Raw genomic sequence first — 6,834 nt, 5'->3', positions numbered from 1 at the left:
GAATAATGCTAGAATGGAAGAATGGAACATCATTGCACATGTCATAATGGGCTCCTAGCCTTTATCTGGCTGTGCTTCGGCAGTCAGCTACAGTCTGCAGGGAGCCTGCAGACTAGGAAGAAGGTGGACCGCCGCTTGTTTGTTCACTAATTAGTTATCCTCTCCCCATCCCCTTGTCTGCAGGTACATGGGACATTGGGGGGGAGGGGAGAATGTTTGAAAATAGGCAGACTCATGCAGATTAAAAATGCATGCGTGGGCTGCAGCTGCAACAAGCAGTAAAGTTGTGGGTTTTAAGATGTCTATTGATGAACAACATGTCCTCCTAAGGGGAGTCTTTGTCCCTATCCCTACAATGGGTGCATTCTTGAAGCCAGGGTGCAGTCATAGGCCAAAACCAATTCAGGTTATCGCTTCTCGGCCTTTTGGCTAACATCAAGTGTAGTATCTGTTCTCATTTAGTATATGTGCTTAGCTTTTACCAATATATTGCATTGCAATGTTATCTATCTATCTATCTATCTATCTATCTTCCCGGCTGCTTGTTTTCCCTCTATCCACACCCTCCTCTTCTTTGATTGACAGCTCTGGCTTCATAGAACCAGAGAAGGAAGGAGACAGAGGTAAAACAAGCAGGTGGGAAGGTGTATATAAAGGATTGGCCCACGCCGTGATCCACGGAGCGCTTGTACTTGGTTTCAACAGTCATTCTGTGCTGACAGTCCCTTTAAAATCAGTGTTTCCCAAACTCCAGTCCTCACGGCCCCCCACAGGTCATGTCTTCAGGATTTCCATAGTATTGCACAGGTGAGAGAATTCCGGATTCCTTGATGATACTTTCATCACATGTGTAATACTGAGGAAATCCTGAAAACCTGACCTGTTGGGTGCCATGAGGACTGGAGTTTGGGAAACACTGCTTTAAATGGAGCGGTGCTGCAGTTTTATTATTCAGCAATTAGCAGGATCCCCCAACAATTTCTTAAGCAATGAGAAAATGCAGTCCCTAATGATGTCCTCTGACAATAAGCGGATGACGGACAGCAGATGCATTGGGTTCTGCATTTCTTGGAGAATGGGATGGGGCAGCTTCTGTCTTCTCAGTGATACAATCAGGAAGGAGATGCAGCGTGAGACAATCCCTGTCTACATCTTTGATCTGATCATCAATACAGAGGGCTGATTGGTGAAGACAGAGGGAAAGGCTAATAAAATTATTAAAAAAAACTTCGTTTTTCGGCTGCCACTTCCTCTGGGGTCAGTATGCCAACCTCATTGACTTCATAGCACTTGCCAGAGTGGGCAGACACGATTTATTGCCTTTACACACGTCACCTCCACACAGGGCGATGCTGCTACGACGCCTCTGTAGTGATCAAACGTTGAGTCAAACAGCAGGGCTTTAAGAGGGCTGCCCTTTTCAATCTTGGGACTAAAACACAAAAATAAGACATCCTGTTAAAGGGGATAAAGGTAAGTAAACCGCGTTCAGTCCAGAGTGATGAATTCCAAAAGACAAAGTTTATTCCGCCATCACATAACGTTTCGACCTGTTATAGGTCTTTATCAAGTATATACAAAGACATAGAGGGATACTGATCCCCTTTAAGGAAAATCAGTGGCCAGAACCCTTTAAATTCCCCTTAAATGGTCCAAAACTGAAACTGTGGGAACAATATAATCCACTTAGGGTTCAAACTTACAGTCAAGGGTTTGATAAAATTATCTACACCCTTGTGTCTCCAGAAAGCATAGCGTACGTTCACGTGCTGAAAATGCCGACCAGTGCTGGAGTGAGCAGAGGTCCGCAGCTTGTGACACTCCTGCTGTAGTGAAACTACAGATCCCAGCAGACTGACGGTCTCTCATCAAGTTATGCTGGGAGCCGCAGTTTCACAAATAGTGCTAGAGGATCCATGTCAGAAATATGAGGCTGCCACTAGGGTTTCTCCCACAAATATGTAATCGGACGTGGAGCAGATCTGCACGTGGATGAGCCATATTCTCTATCTGTGAACATACTACTCCTTCACTCAGATTCTAAGTGGTTCTGCAGCGCATCTGTGCAGAGCAAGCTGTCAATCAAAATCCGGGCCGGGTTTACAGCCGTCACCCCTGATATAGCGAGAGGTGCTGTGATCCAAGACTGTAGCCGCTCCGTGCACAACGATGAGTGAAGGCCGGCGGCTGCAGGGAGGAAAGAAGTTAATTTTCTCCCGGTACCTACACTATCAATAAGGCGGCCGGGCAGCATTGTAACAATATTTATCTGCAGATTAACCCTATACCTGCAGGTACATAGCATTTTCCAAGGTGACAGGTTCCCTTTAATAAAGAGAAGATGGATAGAGCCGCATTAGTCCGTACTCTCGGTGGAAGCCTCCTGACAACTTCTTGAAGAACACTTTCCACATTTGTTCCAAGCTTCCCCGACATCTAATAGAAATAAACAGAGAAATGAATTTCTTAATACAGTTTAGAACTCGGCTACAACGAATCAGAAGAAATGAAACCTGTTTGAAGCTGACAAGCAATCAAGCCCCTCCGTAAGCCACACAGAACATGGCTACTTATGTCATCTGCAGGTGATTAAAGGAACCTGTCATGCTGAAATGGTATAAGATCTGTAGGGGATGTTGTAGAGCAGAGAAGTTGATCAGACTGATAGACATATCTGTGGGAAGAGAGTCAGCAAAACTGGCATTTTATGCAGTGAAAAGTCCTGCCGTATGTACACTAGTCCAGTGGGCGGTCCTACTAAGTGATTGACAGTTCCCTGTATGACCATGCAGGCAAAGATAGCTGTCAATCACTAGTAGGACCGCCCACTGGACTCATCTGTACAAACAGCAGGATTCCACTGAATAAATTGATACAGGAAAAACATCTATCTTTGTACCGTATTAGCCAGTAGATAGAAGAGTATTTAGATTTGAGAGTCCTCAGTGGTTGATACCATCTTTTCCGTTAGCCATTAAAAGGTAACAAATTGCAGACTTTCCAGACTACTCAGGTCTCAGGTCTGCCTGATGAAGAAGCCTGAGTAGTCTGGAAAGCTTGCAATTTGTTACCATCTTTTCCGTTAGCCATTAAAGGTATCAACCACTGAGGACTCTCAAATCTAATGAATAAATTACAATTTATACTGAATCTTCTCCCACAAACCTATATATCGTTCTACTCAGTTTCTCATGGATAAAACCTGTACATCTGAATGGGGCTTTAATGTTGTTATTACAATCATGTAACCGCAGATCACAAAATCTTTCATATGATCATTTTTTTAACACCTAAAACCCCAATGGATATTTATGTTTACTAAAGGATTCCTTTCCCATTCTTTTGGCAGCTCTTCTTTAGGTATGGACACAGACCGGCATCCGGCATAAAGACATCTGGAGACTTTTCCTTTTTCGGTGATATTGGATAATCTTCTTCATTTCTAACGCTTTAAATCTTTCAAATTCTTTCTGAAAAATGTATCATAAAGGGACTTTCTCAGGTCAGTTTTGCTTGTGGTTGTGTTACCATTATTTGTGCCAAATGTATCAAAGTGTTGCACAATGTTTGATAAATGTTTATGTAGCACTTCCATCTATCTTTATTTATTTTACTCACTTATAAAGCGCCATTAATTTCACAGCACTTTACAGACATTATCATCACTGCCCCCATCGGGGCTCACAATCTACATTCCCTATCAGTATGTCTTTGGAGTGTGGGAGAAAACCGGAGAACCCGGAGGAAACCCACGCAAACACAGGGAGAACATACAAACTTCTTGCAGATGTCGTCCTTGGTGGGATTTGAACCCAGGATCCCAGTGCTGCAAAACAACAATGCTAACCACTGAGCCACTGTGTATCTTTATCCACTTTTAACGTCACCCGTCGTTCTTAGACCTGTGTGGCTTACCAAGCCCAATTTCTAAAAGTTGCAAGAGTGCTGTAAAATAGGAAGCTGCACATTTTTGCGCAAAAATTATGCGTCACAAAAGTTTTTTGCTTTTTTTTAACACCAAAAATTGATGTCAATTCCTCGCTACATTGCCCCTTTTCCAGCCACATTTTGTAGAAAAAAATAAAAAGACAAGGTACAGACAGCGGAGTTAAATTTGCCTACAGGAATGATTTTGATCTGGAGCGCATCGTACCCGGATACAGTCACTAGCGGGAACGTCAAACATCTTCTCAATTTGTTTCTCCACCCTTTCCGGATCTGCATTCTTCAAGTCTATCTAAAAGCAAAAGTATAAATACTAATTATTTATCAAAGCTGGACAACATCTAGAAACCATATAATAAAACTGGCTTAAAATATAGTGTGAACAAGAGTTTAGGGAGAGATGTACAACTGGCACTGGCCTATAAAAGGGATTGTGTAATCGTACAAAACTAGCAAAAATGTAAAGTGCCTGGAAAACAAGGAACGTGCAATTTACCTCTTAGTAAAATCCTATGCTTTCTCAAGAACAGAGGAATTTTAATTTCATAATTTTTTAATCAAATAATTTTTATTGAAAAACTCAAACTACAAATATTCCATGTTTCAAATAACATACACGACATAGTAATTCCATAGTAAAAATATGAACAAAGTATCTGAACTTCAATTCCCATAACCCACCCTAAACCCAAATCCCAACACTCCAGAGAGAACCATTTTCAGAGCAGTTCTAGAATAACGGACTATAGCATTCGTAGAAGGGGGAAGAAGATAAAAAAGTGACTAACAAAGGGGTAGCAGCGTTTTAATGTTATCATTTACTGCTTGATGCCTGAGCCGGGGAGTGCACGCTGAAAACTGTTGCAGGCTGCTGTAATCACAGGACACAAGCAAACAGTATGGCATTTCCTATCAGCAGGGAGGAAGTAAAGGGAACAGTAATGAAAGTCTCCTCCTACTCCGCTCCATATTGAAATGAATAGTGTGCATCCTACAAATGAGATGCATACAGCAAACAATTGATTTTCCATACATAGGTTTTGAGTTGACCACTGGATATACACATGTGTATCACTAATTACCAGAACTGGAAATCGAAAAAAAAGACGAGCAAGTTTGGGGTGAATCCTGCCTTCATTACTGCACAACCGCTCAGAGGGATCGGTACTAGGAACAGCAGGAGTGCCGGCGATGTTCACAGATTTACCTGCTGCGGGACTGAAGGAGTCTGATCGTGCTCGGCTCAAAGCTTTTTACCTTGTTTACGACAGGAATAATTGAAAGCTGTGCTTCAAAGGCGAGGAAGAAGTTTGCCACCGTCTATTAGAAAATAGACAAACTTAGGATAGAAACAATATGAACATATACCCTGCTATAAGTAAGTAAAAAGCAATAGGAAATATATATAATATAGGGTACTTAGTAAACATGTTGTTTGATTAAAAAAAAGCCATCCCACCAGCACCAAGGTGTACCCAGTCAGTTATGTGAAGTATATAATAAAATACACTTTAGTACAATATTAGTATCTTGTCCCTTTAAATCTGCAGCTACTTCTGTCACCATGGTAACTGCATTCATACTCGGCCAATAGGATTGCTCGGTTTGAATTTGAAGAAAAAAAAAAAAAGTTCTATATGGTCAGTTTGTTCCATCTCATCTGAGTGTGAAGACAGACACCTGCGATCAGCGAGATTATAGGTATAAGACGTGATATAATATAACGGACGGAGCCACATCCCATCACACGCACTCAGCGACCACAACTGACAGGAATCAGCACATTTATCAGAGGAGAAGTCATTATTCCCCAACACATGATAAGTGACAACTTCTAGATCTGCTGGGAACCCAACTAATCCCTGCTAGACCCTCCCCGGCCACCGCTCCATTCATTCTCTATGCAGGAGAAAGCGGAGTACAGCGCCCCCCATAGAGAATGAACGGACCGGCGGCTGAACATTTGCACTTCGCTCACTTCTATCTATAAGTGCTGTTCTGCTGATTGGGTCATAGCAGCCAAACCCACCGATCTAAGAGTCATCACCTATCCAGAGATCAGTGAGAACTTGTTCCAACTAGACATCCCCTTTAATTGAAGAGATCACATATCTAACAGCCAATCCTATTCATTCCCAATCTTCCCTGTGCCCAGTAATGCCCCTGGGTATATCGCCAATATGAGCCAATCACCAAACCCTCTGCTGACTGTTCCCCATGTTTTATAGATTTTGGATACGTTTCTACAAGAGAAGATCTCAGCGGCCACCATGGGGATGGGTTACTCTGCCAGCGATGGAGCAGGTAGTATCCACCAGCCTGTGATATCTCACCTTCCTCCATATTCTGCTGTTACATGCGTTTCTTCAGCTTTACCCCTTCCCAACAGAACCAATTGATGTTTTTTTCTGTTTTTTCCTTTGCTTTTTCCAAGGGCTATAACTTTTTCATGTCTGTCCACATAGTGTGAGGTCTTGTTATTTTGCAGGATGAGCGGTACTTATAAATCCCACCATTCATTTACCACATAGTACTAGAAAACGGGAAAAACATTCCAAGTGCAGTAAAAGTGCGAGGAAAAAAAAGCCTGACCCTGTTTTTCTGGGAAGGGTTTTAACGGCGTACATAGTGTGGTAAAAATGACCTGGTAATAGGATCCTACTCCTCAGTGTGATTACAGCATGACCAAACTTCTCCAATAGTTTTGGCAAAAGAAAAAAACTTATTTTTGATGGTGTCACCATTTTTTCTGAGACCCGTAACATTTTCGTTTTTCGGGTTGATGGAGCTGTGTGGGGGCTTATTTTTTGAAGGGCAAGAGGACTTTATTGATAACATTTTGGGACACATATGACATGGTCATCGCTTCTTACAGGATTTTCTGTAGTA

General features: G+C 42.2%; 1 pseudogene; it reads left to right on the top strand.

Annotated features, from left to right (window-relative positions):
- The first annotated feature begins 409 nt into the window (after nt 1-409).
- Nucleotides 410-523, top strand: LOC141227940 (U2 spliceosomal RNA; annotated as a pseudogene).
- The last annotated feature ends 6,311 nt before the right edge of the window (nt 524-6,834 follow it).

Source organism: Phyllobates terribilis, unplaced genomic scaffold (genome assembly GCF_046119375.1).
Source record: "Phyllobates terribilis strain yellow unplaced genomic scaffold, ASM4611937v1 Scaffold_434__1_contigs__length_1565206, whole genome shotgun sequence".
In the NCBI taxonomy this organism is placed as follows: domain Eukaryota; kingdom Metazoa; phylum Chordata; class Amphibia; order Anura; family Dendrobatidae; genus Phyllobates; species Phyllobates terribilis.
Note: the sequence above shows the minus strand (reverse complement) of the source record. Positions and strands in the feature narration are given on the sequence as shown.